Below are 17,801 nucleotides of genomic sequence, written 5' to 3' on the forward strand. Positions count from 1 at the left end.
CTCAACAGTCAGTGGAGCTGATGGGGCTGAAAGTAACACATACCCACCACAAAAAACTGGGCTTCTGAGCCTATCTTAAATAGTAACTATTTAAGGAACAGTTCCCTTGGAACAAGTCTTTTTGGGGCTGGTTAGTTGGGCACATGGAGCCCCAGCAGGCAGGAAACAGAGAAATGCAATACACTAGTAGGAAAAATAGATGCTTTTCCAGAAGGTCTTCAACCTGTTCCTATAGAATTTGGTGGTGGGATCTGAACTCATTTCAGTTAGAGCTGTTCACATTTTAGCAACCACCACAAAAAGAACATGACCAAACATAATTTGAAAAGCCATTTCCGTTTCTGTTTGTTTTTATAAATTATTAAAAATCCAGTTTAAATAGTGTAAAGAAAACTTTAAATTGAGCAAGATATGTTTTGGCATCCTTCCAAGTAGAAGGCAAACCCCAAAATGTTACTGCAAATCCAACAGATGGGAGTTGTTTTTCACTCTTTAAAATTTCATTCCTTTGCACTGAGATTAACTGTAATTAGCTCTTTATTTACATCTAAAACAAAAAGTAAAGTGATAAAGAAAGGCAGCTATAACCACAACTCACAGGCAGAAAAAGGCAAAAAAAAAAAAAACAACAAACAAACAACAAAAATTCCCTCTGAGAGGAAAACATGTCTTTCTTGCCAAGCAGCATAATTGTTACAAATATACAGTTAAACAACTCCACAACATCCTGTCAGCACCAAGGATAAACATTTAAGTCACAGTGTTGCAAGCTTTTACACACAAATTGACCAAATATCTAAGAATCTTCCTCAGAATACTGGGAAAAATCTCTCATCCCTCTAAATAAAGAGCATCAGGCCTAAGAGAAGTGAGATATTCCACTACACTTTTATTTCAGTAACACGAGGGATTAAACCAAACTGTGAGGAAAACAAACAAACAAAAGAAAAGCAAACCCAGCAGCTTTCCCACAAAAAGAGAGAAGTATCAAAACTTACTCTTTTTTCTTTACTCTTTTTTTAAAGCCCTCTCCTAATTCCGATAACACCTTGGCTTAATAAAGCTGAAGAGGCTTCTTAAGTGTTTGTGTAAGTGAATGATTCACGCTGTATTTTCATGTTTCAGCTGCAGCACAGCGAAGCTGTCCGGGGAGCTCCGTGGGGAGCCCAACTCCATCCTCTGACTGTGGCACTGCCAGGCTGCACCTGGAGCTGCCACCTGCACCCAGAGAGCCCCTGACCCACGGCCGGCACTGCAAGGGTTAAACGGCAGAGCTTGCCCAGCCTTGCCTAAACAAGCTGTTAGCAAGGAAAAAGAAAGAGTGAGTGGGTTTGAAGGCAGCCTCAGACGCTTCTGAACCAACTGGAAACTCTGCCACGGCAGCTCAGGGCTCTCAACACCCTGATGGGCGTGGGATGGGAGTGCTGGACCATGCAGTGCTCCTGCCCCAAGGTGAGAGGCTCCTCCTGTGGGCACCAACAGAGAGCTGGGAGCTCTTCATGGCCCTACTCTGAGTGGGACTTCCAAGCTAATGGCTCTCTGGCACCTTATTCCTAGTGTTCCCAGGAGAAGGAGCCACCTACCACTTCCCCAGCTGAGCCCAGGATTCATGGAAATCTCTTATTCTCTGCTGCAAATAGAGCGTTTAACAGTCTCTTTTTGTTAACACATGTAAATGTGAAAATGACTCCATGAGAATCAATGTAACTTTTTCATCTAAATATCAAGTCGACACATAACAAGACAGAGTAGAGGGAGGGAGGGAGGGAGAGAAGAGGGAGGGAGATCCAAACACCAGGGACCTTGAATCCACTCACAGCAAAAGTTAAGGACTGGAATAATTCTCATTTATTCATATGAGAAAGTGAAGCTCTCACTCTCTCACACTCTCTCCTTCTCTTTCCCTAACGCTCTCAGATACTTCTATCTTTAGCCAATTATCCTTGCTGTAATTTTCTTTAAATTGTAATTGGATAATCATCCAGACTCAGGGGAAACCTGTGTCAGAGGAATTCCTAGGGATATATTCCCATTAGATGAAACTGAGAGTTTTTAAATTAACAAAGGACTGATTAAAGACATGATTCTTGACTTGTAGTGAAGATATCGTTTTACAAGCAACTATTTTTAGAGAACCCTATAATAACAAAACACATACACTTGTACACCCATTTTCTGCATTTTGTTTCCTGCAAAATCAGAGTCTGAATTTACGAATATCATGTTCTGTGCATGTGTCTTATTGGGCCCTCTGTGGCTGAACACAGTAAACACACTGGCCAAGATTGAAATTCCCTAAAGCTTAGCAAACAATTGAAGTAATTTCCCCAAACCAGTTCCTCCCCTGCCCTCTCTCTGAGCTCATCTGGCTCAGTCGTGTGCCGAAGCCCCACTCGGGCCAGCGCTGAAGCTGAGAAACATCAGATTAGCCCTCTGCCTGGCAAAAGCACTGCTCTGGGGGAGAGATATCCTAAAATACCTCCCAAAAGAAGAAGCTGCTTTGCTTCAGTTCAGCAGCGAATCTCAGCTGCACGTTTTGCTGATGGTGGCGTGGAACAAAGCAGCTACAAACCGTGGATGGCAGAGCCCCACCTGCACACAGGGTGTGGAGAGGGGTCAGCTCATGCCTGGCACACCTGACAGCCGGCTCTGCCTCCTTCTGCCTTTGCAGCTGTCCCACTTTGCCCAGCCAGAGATGCTCCAGCTCCCACCCGCCAGGTACGGAGCTGCCACCAGCCAGGCTGCATCAGCCTGTCAGCACAGAGGAGACACTGAAATCCATGAGCTGTGTCAAGAGAAAGAGAGGGGAGGAAGGAGGAGAGCAGAGCTCCGCTGTAGAATGTGTTTTAGTTCCCAGATAACGTGGCGCTGTTCACAGATTTCAGCTTATACAGGCTTTTCCCTATTTCTATTTTTATTCCCAAAGCAGTCCCCATTACTGTATGATAAAAAAAAAAAAAAGACACAAATGCATTCACATGCTGATATAATCTTCCTAACTGTCCACTTGGCTAATGCAACCTGTGCTCTGGGAACCAGGCTGGGGCACCTCTGCTCCCTCACCACCAGTCACAAGGGCTTTGTGGCAAGTTTTTGCAAGTCAGAGTCTTGCTGAAATGGAAGGACACTTGACAAGAGAGGGGACTCAGGACAGATGGGGAAAGAAATATGAATCATGAGCCTGCCAAAATAACCAACAGAGAAACCCAAATACAAGTGAGAAGAAGGAATAAAATCTCAAATGTTGGCCTCTTATTCTGAAGGAGTATAATTCTTCCTCCCTAGAGCTGGCATCTGGTTCATGCAGGTCTTGAAGGAATAAAGCTGGGACAAAATCTTTCTGCCTCATTCTTCCTGAATGCTTATTTTAGACCTTAAAATTACAGTTCTGAAGCCAGCAGGGAGGCATTTCCCACACCTCCAAGTATCCAGGCACCATCCAGCCTGCTGCCACACCACTCTCCCTACCCTCTTAAGTCTCTGTTATCTGTGTGTGTTTTGGGGTAGCACTGCCTGACCCTGGGGATGAGGCTGCTGGAGCCCACAACAAGGCAGTGCTCATCCCCACTGCCCTTGCTCATGCTCAAATGAAGAATACCTGCACACACCAACAGAGTCTGGAAAGGGAGAGCCCAGAAGTGTTCATACACAAGCTTTTCTTCCACACCCTGGGGGGATCAGAGGATCTTCTGGATTCTGGGGAGGCATGGACAGACATCAGCAAGCATCATATCATATGCAGACACTTTGAACTGAAGCCACGACCAGAGACATGGAAAGCAATCCCAGGGCTGTGTGGCTGCAGCCCTGCCCTCTGCCTTGCACAGAGGCATGAAGTTAGAAACACAACCTCCCACCCCACAGCCCCTTCCTTCAGCTCCATGTGGCAGCTCCCACCTTCCCAGCCTAACATTTCCCAGCCACTGCAGTGCCCTGAAGGCTTCCACCACCCCAAGTCTTCACAAGCTTACTCTCCATGTCCCTCATTACCCTACATCTTTAACTGCTCCTCCAGACAAGGTGTTCCCAGCAACAACACCATGCCTACTTCCAGGGAAGAAGAATATCTGGGTATTAGAGTTTAATCCTCTCTGCTTGCCCACCCCTGCTCACTACAGGCACGCAATGGAGACAGAAAGCAGGACCCTTTCCAGCACCAAGCCTGCCCACCCGAGAGCCTGTGGGCTGGAGTGATGCTCTCCATGAAAAAAAGGGATGCCTTTCCTGCAAGGGATACAAGACAGCAAGTAAATCTTCCAGAGCTGCCAAAAGCAACCTGTTATAAATGACCCTCTAAGTTATGAGATATGGACTCGCCACAGTGCAGTTAATAAATAACACCTCACAATCCTTCTAGGTATGGAAGCGTATGTTGGGTGACAGTTCTGCTTGCCTAAGAGGGGCACAGTTAAAAATGGAATGTCAGGAAAATTACACTTTTTAATTACAAAGGAGATAGGGTTTTTTTCCAAAATATAAGGAGCTTGCTGCAATCTCCCAAACCCAGAAGTGAAAAGCCTTTCCTAGGACAAAAAGCTGAATGCATGGAACAAAACCCATCCTTTTATAGGAGAAAAAAGACCTGTAAAGCCAACCAAAATTTTATCCAACCACTATAACCAGCTATTCACAAAGCAGAGGTCAGGATGAAAAGAGAGAGTGTGCATGTGAGAGGGCATTTATAATCCAGTTTACTGTTACATTCTAAGGCCCCAAGATCAGGATTCAGTTGTGCCAAGCACTGTACAGGCACACTCCAAGAAACCAGCCCAGAGTGAGGAACAAGCACTGCCACTGTAACAGAGGAAAGCGACACTGGCACAGAAAAGGGACACCTGAAGCAGTGAAGCCCCGATGGTTTCATTTTTCGCCTTCTTTTTCAGGAAACCATCCAGTTTTCCTCCAGATTACCGCCCCCCACCCCCAAACTGCTTCACATAAGGGGGCAGCTGCCCCCAACAGACACAGCAAAGGCCATCTTGCTGCCAGCATCTCATCGCTTCCAGTCTGTTTTCTTGGACATGTCTCTTCCACTTTATTTCCCTGCTACGGCTTACGCCTGACGCCTTCCTCTACCCACTTCCATCTCAGAGACCCGTCTGACAGCAGAGAGCAGGTATCAGAGGGCTCAAGAATTTGCAATCCGGACGAAAAATTAAAGTTGCATTTCTCAGTGCGTGCAGCGCTCCAGCCAGGAATACCCAGATCTCCACGGCCCACGGGAGCGAATTCGAGCAAATCCCGCCGCATGTCGGGGACCGGGGGCACGGCCAACCCGGCTGCGGGAGCGGCGGAGACAAATCCGCGGTTCCCCAGCTCGGCTCGGTCCCTGCACACCGAGGCACGGCCGAGGGTCCCCCCGAGGTCCGCGGGGGTCCCCGGCCCCGCGGCGGCGCCGGCACCATCGCGCCCGGCCCCGCTCCCCCATCCCCGGCCTCGCACGCTCGCTCTCACCGAGCCCACCTGTCCTCCCTCGCCCGGGGCCGCCGGGCGCTGCTCCTCGGGCTCTCCCGAGCGATTCCTCTTCTTTCCTTCCTACCTCCCCCCGTGCCAGGCGAGGAGCGGGGGCCGCTGCCGGCTGCGCACCGCCGCCGCCCGGCTCCCCCCGCTCCGGGGCTGGAATCCGCCTCCTCCGACACAAACTTTCCCTTCGTGTGCGGGGAAGTTCACGGCCGGGGCGGGGCGGGACGGGCTCCCTGTCCCTTGTCCCTGCCTCCGCCCACGCCTACAGGAACACGGGCGTCCCCCGCGCACCCCCATGCAGCGCGGCTCACCTGAGGACGCGGGGAGCGCACAGCTCTGCCCGGCGCGCCGCACTCTCCTCTTCTTCCTCCTCTTCTGCCTTCTCTTCTGCCTCCCCTTCTGCCTCCCCTTCTGCCTCCTCGCCGCCGTCCCCGATCCGCGCCCCCGGGCTCCGCTCCGCCCCGCCCGCCCCTTTCCCCGCGGCCGCGCTCCGGAGGCGCTCGGGGCGGTCCCGCCGTCCCCGGCGGTCACTGCGGGGCAGCGGGGCCGGAGCGCCGGGGCAGGCTCGGCTCCGTCCCTCCGCGCCTGGCGGGTCGGGCCGGCGGAGGCGGGGTGCGAGCCGGGGTGCGCGGGGCCACGGCTCCCTCTCCTGGCCGGAGCCGTCCCGCCTGCCGGAGCTGCCGAGGGCCGAGACCGGTCCGGAGCCCTTGGAGCCGGCCCGGAGCCCTTAGAGACTTTCTGGACACTTTTTGGGTGGAGCGGGCTGGCACACACAGCTCTGCTGCTGCCGCAGCCCCTGAGCGCTCTGCGGGCCATCTGCCCCTGGGAAAGTAAAGTTTCCAGTTCCCCTCACTGGTGTGCTGGGATTCCTTCCCGGTGATTTCCTCACAGGTCTCCCTGGACATTCTGATGCCACCTTGTCCCAGAGAAGTGGCACCAATTTTGCTCTGTTACTGGCACAGATACGGCCTTGATGGGGCTGAAATTGTTGATGGATGAGGAGTGGGCACCTGAAACAGACTGCAAGGGCAGTGTCAGGGAGTCTGAGAAGTGGAGTGAAAATCTGCAGAGATTTGGGCCAGCACCTGCTCCTGGAGAATATGGCCAGCAATTTTAAGTGCAGCCCCTAGTGTAGGAGCACCCTTGCCCAGGAAAGCTCATTGTCCTCTCAGGTTGGCCTGACGTCTCTTCCATCCTGGCAGTGAGTAACCTGCCCTTATTGGTACTTTATCGCATCTTGGCAGGCTGACAGCAGAGTGAAATGGCTGGACACAAAGCCTGTAGAGCTAAGGAAACTCCTGTCTGCTTAAAGTGCTGCAGCACTTCTTAGCACTGTTGGCTACAACACCTGGACCGAGTCCAAGCCCTCAGTTGTTATCCTCACAGGTTGATTCCAGGATAACTAGGAGACCAAATTTCATCCCATCCCATGAAGCTGCTCTGCAACAAACTGGTCCTGGGGAGCAGGGTCTGGCCAAGGCATCCTAGGCATGGATAGCCCCCATCTCTCCATCCCTCTGCAAGGCACTGCTGCACACAAGGCTGCTGTGAAAGGGTGTCCCTGCCCTCAGCAGCCCCACCAGCTCTCCAAGGTGGGCACACCTGAAGCTCCCCCTGAACCTGAGGAAGAGGAGCTGCAGCCTGGCTGTGCCACTGGCTGGGAAGGAGCTGTGCTCGGAAGCCAGTGCTGTTCCTGCAGCTCCAGCAGGAGAACTTTTCCTCCTGTACCTCTCTCTCCTTGCCTTCCCAGGGTTCTGGCACAGCAAAATTAGGCAGAAAGTTTCTTATCTCAGCAGCTTTTGTGTCCTGGTGGTGAATGTCCTTGAAAATCTGCCTACTTGGCTTGTGCTTAGAATCAGCTCTACTCAAGCCATCTCTAACCCAATTCCATCCAAATATTAAAGCAACTCATTAAGGCAGAGCTCTGTGAAGACTAATTTGCCCCACTCTAAGGGTAGATTAGTGTGGTTTTTGTTCCATATGACCTGCACTGCTCCAGGACCCAATCTTGTCTCGAGCTACTTTAGGTGTCTGTATAACTTGGCTGCAATACTGAATATAGACAAAACTGGAATAGCAAGGCGCATTTTATGAGCTGTATTTTCCAACATACTTACTAAGAAATATGTGCTTAAAATGGTCTGTTGAAATACGACAGTCCACTTTTCTCATAGAAGATGAAAATAACAAAAGGGTTGCATATTTTAGTCATGATACTTAATGCAGCTGTGGGAGTATCTCAGCTGTCTGGTGATTGTTACAAGAATTAATAATAATAATAATGATGATTCCTTGTTCTACATATTATCTGCCATCCATAGATACAGATCTGGGACAGGACATGTCGTTATTCTTGTTTGGGAGGATCCAGGCACTGTTGCAATACTGGTAACGCAGGTTAATCGTCACCAACACACACACCCTAGGAAATTCATACTGTTCCAAACTCTAAACTTGCCACTGCAAATTAGGGTCTTTAGGCCAGGGTCATTAATTTTCTCTGATCTTGATCAAAAGCCAGAATTCAACTTTAGACTTCATTGAAAGGCTCATAAAATAAGATTCAAGACCAAATTTCTAGAGACTGGTTAAAAGCTACAGCTGATAGCAAAGCACCAAACCACACCTTATTGTGTTTTCACAGGAAAGGTTCCAAACCCTTTTGTTTATGTATTAAAAGAATCAAAAGTTTCCTACTGTAAAATAAGGGTAATACTTCTCACTTGGGCTCAGTGTTGTCATAATGATATTTTTGTGTTGCTACTTTTTCTCCCATCCTCTCTCCACACTTGCACATGCTATTTCTGTGCAGGTTAAAATGCAACACAGTTACACCCTGGCGTGAATTACATTACGTTTTGAAGAGCAATTCAGTAAATACAAAACATTTTTAAGCTCAAAAAGGAGGCATTGTTCCACAATTTTGGACAGGGAGCAAAGAGTAGCATTACTAAGTGAAACCACGGGGGGGACTTAAATAGCAGAGGAATGTGTTGGTGTTGAGCCAGGACACTGGAGTTCTGGCATTGCAACTGCTGTGAAAATATTCCACAGACCTCCAGTAACAAGTGGCCAAAGGCTTTGTTTTGCTGCTGTTCTAGTCCCGTTAGGCAATTTAAAGTTACAAGCACAGGAGAATTCTGGAACACAGAGCCCTGTTCCCTGCTGTGCCAGGAATAATGTTGTTTATGGTCCTTTCCATGAAAAGACCATGCTATGACTTTAAAAATTTTGTGGTTTTGCCTGTTACCCCTCTGTGAGATTCTCCCAGGCTGTCCATGTCCCTGCTGGTCAGGAACCTTTCCCCAGATGTTCTGGCACCAGCACTGGCTCTCATTTCAGTAGCTATTTTGCTCATTTCTCCTTACTCAGGTAGTTTTATGGAGATGGTTCTTGTCTTCCCTTCTCGCTGAGCTACACAGGACTGGCTTTTCAATCTTCTTTCCTAAATGACTCTCAGTTCACCTCAGACCTCTTCCCCCCATCTGCTGTAGTTCCAATTAATCTCAAAGTTCACATGGATTACCAAAAGTGGTTAGAGTATTAAATGGGAGGAGGTCTCACTGATGCTTCATTCACTGACATTAAAGTCCCCATTTCTCACTGAAATATCTCACCTGGCAATCCCAGGATTGCATGTATCTTTCTGCAAATAAGCGGTAGTGGTGACCTCATATTTCTCCTCCATTTTTGCTTGCAATACTAAGTTCCCAGCCTCAATCAGAAACTTGTTACTATTCCCTTGTCAGTTCCCAATTCCCTTGTTTTTGTCCCAGCTCTCATCCTGCACAGAGTTTTCTGATTTGTTTGTTCTTAGCCAGCATTTCTGATACTGGGAGATCAAGGTAGTTTCATAACCTCTAAAAGACATGTTCTTGCTTGTTACTCACACCCACCTAACCCATTTTTCCTCCCCCTTAGTTCAAGAAATAAGCCCTAGACTAGATATAATTATAGTCTGTGTAGTTATAAATGAACGTGCCTTCTGTGTTTGACACATGCCTTTTAACTGGCGTTGAGAGGAGCACGCCTGATAACCTAAGATACAGGACACAGGGAAAACGGGAGAATGACAGATATTTGTGACAGAGCAGCACATGGACCTCCCATCTGCTTCTGTCAAGGGAGCTGATGTCACCCACACATGGAGCTGAACATTTTCTGCTGACACCATTTTGCAGCGAGGAACCTGTACCTAGCTGAGCAGGCAGGCATGGCTTTCAGACAGGTATGAACTGCTTGTTCACCAAAATTCACGAGGAGTCACGGCGGTATGTGTCTGGTGAGCCTGACTGACAGAAATTGTGTATTCTCTGCTGTATTGACTATGTCCAAACCAGATCTTGGATCTCACTGCCCAGTGAGGCATTTTGTGTGAACCTCTGTAAGAGCCCTGCACAGTGAGGAGGGATTGGAAGCACAGCTTCGTTACGAGTTCGTCTGTGTTTATTCCTGAGGATGTAGCAAATGGCTTTTGTCCATGCTAATGTGCTAAATATCGTTAGTGTCTCTTCCCCTGTGTTACCACGGTGGTAGGGCTGCTAATGCAAATGGTTCTTAAATGGAAACTTGACCTTACATGACTTGCATCCAAGTCCATTTAAATCTCTGTCACACATGTTTTGATACAGCCTAAGGCTGGAGATATTTCCAGTCCTCTGAGTCTGTGTTTCATACAAACTAAAGTTATTTCAAAGTAGTTATGGAGAGGAATATCTTCTCATCCTGCTGAAGGCTCTGGCTTTTGGCAGGTGTCTGACCCACAAGTACACACACGTTGGACACCGTTTGTGTTTAGGATGCCTGAACATCCTTTTGCACAGTGTATTCAAACACACTAAATTTGTGTAAATCGCCTGACTGTGGAGGTTGCAGGAACACTTAAACTGTGTTGGCGTTTCTGTTGGGCAAGACCAGCATCTGTCTCAGTCAGTCTTTGAAGAAAGCCTCTAGCCTGGCCATTAATTAGGCTGCAGTTTACCTCACTTACTCAGTGATGCCAGTGAGAAGTGGCAAGCTGTCAGCAGATTAATAAAGCTAGATAGGCTGGATGCAGCCTTGGCATCAAGGCAATTCCCTACTGATGGGTATTTCTACAGGGAGTGGTCTCTGGAGATGATTTCAAACTCCTGGGTTCTCTGGCTGATGGTTTGCTGACACCATTGCAGAAGGGAAAAAGCACTGAATTAACACACCGTCTTTCCTGGGAAAATGGAGCCAATTAAAAGATCTTAAAAAAAAAAAAAAAACAAGAAAAGGCTTAATACAGTGTATTTTTATCCTACCTATTTGTAAGAGTTCCTCCTGGCTTGACATAGGTTTATACAGGTGTTTTGATGTTTTAATAATTTTTCAACAGTCTTTTTTTCTGAACAAAACCCAACTTCTCTGGATAACTGTCTGATAACAAACTGCAATGGTTATGGAAAAAAAGAGAGCATCGAGTGTGGTAAATGAAAAAAATTCCATTAGCATATTCCAAAATCTTATTATTATAGTCAATAACAGTTTATTTTCCCCTAAAAAATGCAAGATCATTCTGCAGAATGGCTTTTAAAATCTTTGATTTCACTTCGGCAGTGATGAAGCAACATTAACCTTTAGTCTCTGAGTTTATCTGCGCATATGTTAAGGATTTCTTAAGGAAAACAATTCTTTTGTGTAGCTCATAAAAAGATTCACAAGCAACAGAAGATTTTAGGAGCAAACTGGAGAAACTGCAGAAAACCTTACACAATCTCTGGAAAGGGCAGCTGCAGGTTAGCAAGACCTTGATGTAGGGAGATGCTGCTACTTGCCAAAATCGGGAATTCCTCTGTAACAGGCTGGCATGTTTTAACCAAAGGGCAGGACCCTCTGCTCCTGTTAATCTGCACTGCTAATGGAGATGTAGCAGTTCACACTGGTGGAGGTTTTTGGCAATGCTGATTGCTCTGGTTATGCAGAATACCCATCTGCACAGAGAGTGATTTCTGGCATCCTTGCAGCTCTTTTCCCAGGTCAGTGTATTTCCAGGCGTTTGAAAGTTCCTTTCTCTTAATAGCTGCTATCCATCCTTATAAAAATGAGGATAACAGATGAAGCAGAATGGCCAGTTTTGCTCTACCTCTATTGACCTCACTGGATTTACATTAGAGAGGATTTTGGAGTAATTCATTTGCATTTGCACAATTACTAGGAATTCCTGCTGTAATTCCTCCCACCCTGACTGCTATTGATTCCCAGGTGCCATATCAGCGCAATGCAGCCCTGTGCCACTGCAAAGGTGCAAAAAATATTAGCCTCCCAGGATAAAACAGGCCTGGACAAAGGTTTTTGAAGGAATGGGTGAGCCACAGGAATATTTCATTAGTTTTTTGGATGCTGTTCAGACAGCAGCTGTAAAGGCAAGCAGAGGAAGTATTCAATTTATATGGAGAATGACGAAAAGCTGCTGCCTGCATGTGTGGGTAAAGCCTCCAGCTCTCACAGGAATGTGGGCATTTTGAGGAAAACACTTCGGTTTGGGCAGTTAATTTACTGCTGTGCAACTTGACAAAAAAAGACTGAATTAAGTCAATGGAAATTGGATGGATATACAGGCAGCCTTACTCCACAAGACATGCTTATGGAAACTTCTCTTTTTTGGAAGCAGATCTCCCACCTGCCTCTTCCTTATGAAATGAGAGATCTTAAAGATCACTGAAGAGGAGGGAATCAAGAGCAACGCATTTGTTAGCAAGTCATAAATTTGCAGGGAGAAAGCGCGGGGAGCAGAAAAAGAATGAACTCGAATTTCACAAGGGCGAGAGGCGCCCTCGAGCCCCGGCAGTTGCTCGGCTGATGGCACGGAGCCATCAGCTGGGAGATGCAAAGTCGCAGAGCAGCATCTGACAATGAAGTTCACAAGTCGTTAACCAGCAATGTAAAGAAGTTCTCGACAGGCTGCAAGTGAAACGACCTCCCAGGTTTAACACTTAGTCTTCATAATGTGCCGGAGACATTTCTTAAGAGAGTAACTGGCCAAAAGGAAACGAACAATAAACCCCATGATGGAAGTCAGTGCTCCTGAGAACTTTTAATTTTTTTCGATTAACATTCTCTGTATTACTATTTCTATGTACGTAGCATGGATGAAAGATCCTGAGTGAACTGGAGTCCTCTGCCCATCCTGAGAAGGCTGAACTTAGAGGGCATTTGAAACCAAGGTTGTTCATCCTGATAAACATAAAAATCTTCATCTGATCTGAAACAAAAGGTGTCCTTTCATGTTTGAGCCACTCAACTTTTTTTTAAACCACTTAAAATACTTCAGATTTGCATTTTTTTCTTTAAGATTTTGACTTCTATTTCAAGCACATTAAAATTCTCCCCTCCACTCCTTTTTAGTCAAAACTCTTCACTGAATTCTTCTTCAGTTTATAAATAGTTTTGGTCCTTCTAAACCATCATTTTTATGACTTTCAGATTTCTGGAAAAAAAGGCGCTGCTATTATTAGTCATCTACAGTCTTCAAGACATTACCCAAAGTATTGTCAAACAGCTTCTCTTCCACTGTTACTGGGAGGACACCCTATTAAATGGATGGGTTTTTTTCTTTGGCCAGTCACTTCAGACGGGTTTCTCAACCCACAGTTGTGAAATCAGCTAGCAAATTGAGGTTGAAAAATACCCTTGGAGGAAATTTCCATTTCTCATGTTCTCATATGGCTGTGTGCTCCCTGTAGCCTTTTGACTGAGCCCAAGCCACCATGTTCAGGTTCACCAAGAATTACACCTGTCCATAAGGCGGGGAATACTTGTGAGATCCCACCCTAATGGACAAGTGCATTGGATTGGGCTGAATTAAGTCAGGAAAACATGGTGTACCTAGTGCTACAGAGTAACACAGGAAATTTAGTGTTTTGGCTATTAACACAGGTTCATGGGGAGGGAGCTGGTTATACATAAGCTGTGAGTCCCCATCACTTTCCAGATATATCTGTGGGTAATGTCTGGTTGGTTCTTTCCTTTAGCTGCACTTTTCTACTCTTGCCACACCTGAGATATAATTACAGCCTGTATTACCTGTACTTAAGTCAGGTTCAAAGTACAATTTTTAGCACATCCAATGAAATGAAAGTTCTCCATTGCAAAGGATGATAGGAGAAAAGGTAATAAGAAAACAAATGTTACCTAGCAAGCCAGGGAAATAACTTCAAATCTGGACTTCCTTGTGAGGAAAAATATGGGGGTGCAACTCTTCCCTTCTCCATGAACACTCGGCTCTGGTGTTGAAAAGATATTTCCTTGAGCTTTTTATCTGGTGAAATCACCTAACCTATCCTTTTCAGGCATGGAATTTTTCTGCTCACACATGCTGTCAGTTGTTCTGTGGGGTTATTTCTCATGCAAACCAAAATAGTTCCTGATTTAAAATGTTCCTCAACCTGACTGTTCACATGATAAATGACATAATGGAGTCGCATTCGTTAGCACCACAAGCAAACTCCAAAATAGAAGCAGACAATTACTAAACAAACATTCTGTAATTATCTTTTCTTTCCTGACCAGCTGAATGATGAAGAAGAAAGCAGCAATGTGTAGAGCTCATGATTAGAGCTGGTCATTTAGACAAGAAAAAAATATCGGACTGTGGAGTATTTCATCAATCAGAACATGGAGGGAGCTGGTTTCAGCCGATGGGACCAATATTGTGGTGGATGTTGATCATTTTCCCAATGTTGCCTCCCACTGACTTCCCTTTTATATTTTTAATCTGTCTCCTAAATCACTTCATGCAGCTGTCTCTGGCTTTTTTTCTTCTGTCTTGCATTAATAATTAATTCCACTGCTTTTGGTATGCCCGTGACCTTCAGCCACTTCCAACACCTGGATATAAATCTTTGGACATATTGCATTATATACTCCATTATATATATTTGAATACTACATGGAGGTGTTCACACACAGGCCTGTCCTCACAAGAACTGCAAGAGTCTTTTACAGACCTTTTTTACTACTTCTTTGTGCTCATTAGTCCATTATCTGGCAACATAACAGTCTTATTCTGAGGCACACCACTATTTCAATTACAGAATGATCATAATTAGACTCTCTGCTCATTAGGGCTTCATTGCTTCATCTACACATGGGAACCTGTATAAATCTTAATTAAAAGAAGAAGAATTGCTTGTTGTTTAAACATGAGTTTAACCTTAAATAGGAGTCTGCAAATTAAGGAAAAGTTTAAGTACTCTTCTACAGATAAAGAAGGTAACACTTACTGGTGACTTGTCCAAACAAAATAAGTATTCCAGATGTTCAAGGCAAAACAGCTGTGGGATTATTTGTTGGGGGTTCAAGGAAGGTTCAGGACAGTTCCTGCCTGATGCACTGTTGGGTCCCTTCCACCAGCCGGTGAAGCCACACCCTGCCTGGCAGTAGAGGGGCAGAGAATTTGGTTTCTTTTAGATTAAATGTTAGGATGAAATTCTTTACTGAGAGGGTGGTGAGAAGCTGGCACAGGTTGCCCAGAGAAGTTTTGGATGCCCCATCCCTGGAAATGTTCAAGGCAAGCTTGGATGGGGCTCTGAGCCACCTGATCTTGTGAAGGGTGTCCCTGACCAGGGCAGAGGTGTTGGAACTGGATGATCTTTAAGGTCTCTTCCAACCCAAACCATTCTACGATTCTTAATATGCCATTCTGGCAAACATTTAATTTGTTGAATGAAGAACCAGTTTCTTTCGATGTGAGGCAAAAATTGTCACTGGGGAATATCTTGAAGGAGAGAGTCTGAAGTGTAATAATTATTTGTTCAAAATATTCAGCATGTATTTACAAAGAATGAGGCACAACTGCAATGCAGGCATGTATTATGCCATTCCCAAAAGTATTTATGACAGATATTATCATTAGTTAACTCCTGATGAGCTCTAACATGGGAGTGTTCGGCACCGTGAAGTTTTGTGGTTCTGTGGAACTGGGTTTCTGAAAAACCATGGCTCAAGTCCTCGCTGGGGTTTGTTCTATACAGTGAAAAACCAAGCTGAGGGGATTGCTAGAGACTTGCCTAAAGCAGAGCATGGACACCCAGTAGCAGAGCTTGTGAATCCCACTGGTCTCCTGCATGCCTGCCTGCAGAAGAGGGAGCTGTTCAATTCCCCAGGGAGGAGCTCTCCAATTTTCCTCTCCCACTGTACCCAGGTGCGCTTGTACCTCTAGAAGAAGCCAAATAAGTCTTTTGCATTTCAGTTACATATCCAAAGGGCTTGTGCTTTTATTTTTGCTGGTATCATCTGTCATCTCCTGAAACAATTCTCCAGGTGTGCAGCAGATAAAATTTGGTGGTACTATGGGTCAAATCAACTACTGCTGGTTTCTGTAACAAAATAAGGAACATTCCAGCCTGGCCTTCAGCAAAGAGAGGAGGTTTAACTTGCAAAGCAATAATTCACAAACCATCTGTTGTCCTCTTTCTATCAACCGTAAGATTAGCCAAGGGAAACGTGGAAGATCAGTCCTTTTCCCCTCCAAGTAGTGTCCAGGGCTTCAACTGATAAAAGGCTTCCAGGTAAAGACAGCTCTATCTTATGGGGGTTTTTATAACAAGGGGTGGATTAAAGATCCAAGCAGAGCTACTTCATCACCATGGCCTAATGACATTCAGTAAATACAAGTGCTTTGAACCACTTAGATTCCAGAAGCAGGAGGAGCAATGATTGATTAAGCCTTCAGTGTTCAAGATCAGAAATAAAGTCAGGGGGATGTGCAAAAAACCAGAAAAAAACAGGAAATACTGATTGAAAGTCCCATCAAGAGTTAAGGGAGTATCTCATCCTCCCAATGTCAAGGGAAAACATACATTTTTTTTATAACTTTTTTTTTTTAAATCAGTCAGTATCACCCAAGTCCTTCTGGTGGTAGACACTATTCTAATCTTTCCAATTTTTATATGCTCAGCAGATTATGCAATACCAGATCAAATATTATTGCTCAAGGGCTTGGGCCTTGTGGTTTAAAGATGCAACCTGAAGTGGAAGAGCTGGGACAGAGGTGGGACTGCCTGTGCCCACCATGGCTGATGGTGAGAGCAGGGAGTGGCAGGGACAAGGAGAGCTGCTGGCTCAGGGCTCACCTGCCCACTTGTCAGGCACACAAGTTTCCCTGGGAGAACTGGGAATCTTTTGGCTTTGGTAATGAATCAGAAAAGTGGAAAGATTGTTCTAAACAAATATGTGTATTTCTACCTTTTATTTCTGGTGAGTACTTGCCCCTGTTTCATGCTAGTGCAATAAACACTCCGTTTTTTAGAAGTGTCATACAAGGGTTGAATTGCTCAGGTCTTGAGAACAATGTTATAAAATCAAACCTTATGAAATTACAAATATAGAAATCAATCAGGTTTTTTTATTTCCTTACTTTTTGAAAATATCTCTTCTGCTGTTTGTTTAGACAAAATTACTGAGTATGGCTCACATTAATTTGTTGGGGTTTTTCCAAAAAGTATTGTCTTGGTAAGAACAGAAAATTCTGTCTCTCTGTGCAGTCTATCTCTGCATACAAATGATTGTTTTTAGCTGTGATTTTCTAACTCCCAAGGGAATTAATGAGTAAAGAAGAGCTCTCCATAATGCAGGCATGTATGTGTATATGTCTGTATATACAGTTTATATTGCTTATTTATTATTTATGTCACAGGAACTTATTCAAAACCTTGCTCTATCTTTTTTTTTTCTTTGAAAATATGCATCTAGAAAAATCACTGACCTGTCTCTCTGCCTTGCCCCTCTCAGTGCCAGCTCAGGTCCCTTTCTGTGATCCCACAGTGGGTCCAGTTCAATGTCCCAGCCTGTGCCAGGCCTGGCCTGGGAGCTGAAGGGCCTGATTCATTTTGGGGTTCCAGCTGCTGTTTCCTCTGAGCCCTCCTGTGTGACACCAGGTGAGTCCCCTGCAGGGATGGCAGTGGGGAGAGGGGCTCTGGACACCGTGGAGTGCAGTTCATGGTCCCATGGAGCAGAGTCTCCCCACACTCTGTAGCCCTGGGGAAAGCCTCCACCACCCCCCAGGGAGCTGGGACCTGAGACTACAGCATCCTGCTGGCAATGTCAGTCTTCTGAGGCAGAAAGACACAGCAGGCTCTTTTGATTAAAAATAGGTCAAGATTTAATTGAAATGAAGGAACATTTTTGGTAGTGCAGAAATTTGAACCAGCATTGAACCTTCCTTCTTTTTTTTTTTTTTCCCCCCATTTGATGCTCATTATTTGAAGGATGTGTAAAATTTCTGTAAAATTTCTGGATTTCTGCAGTTAGTGGTGATCCGGGAATGTAATAAAGCTCTTCCCTCACTGCCCTCTCCCCCAAAATAATTCCTGAAG

At 45.6% G+C, this 17,801-nt stretch overlaps 1 protein-coding gene across 3 annotated transcripts in view; it reads right to left on the reverse strand.

The window, feature by feature from the left end:
* The window catches only part of IL1RAP (interleukin 1 receptor accessory protein), a 49,261-nt gene extending 43,404 nt beyond the window's left edge, over nt 1–5,857 (reverse strand). For 2 of the 3 annotated variants that reach the window (XM_066193342.1, XM_066193344.1), the window contains exon 1: nt 5,775–5,857. The gene's annotated coding sequence lies outside the window, so the exon portion shown is untranslated. Of the gene's footprint in view, nt 1–5,463; nt 5,547–5,774 lie in introns of those variants that run through there. The other variant, XM_066193343.1, reaches the window with a different exon arrangement.
* Nucleotides 5,858–17,801: the final 11,944 nt, after the last annotated feature.

Source organism: Chamaea fasciata, unplaced genomic scaffold, assembly GCF_029207755.1.
Source record: "Chamaea fasciata isolate MVZ Bird 193981 ecotype frontalis unplaced genomic scaffold, bChaFas1.0.hap1 SCAF_11, whole genome shotgun sequence".
In the NCBI taxonomy this organism is placed as follows: Eukaryota; Metazoa; Chordata; class Aves; order Passeriformes; family Sylviidae; genus Chamaea; species Chamaea fasciata.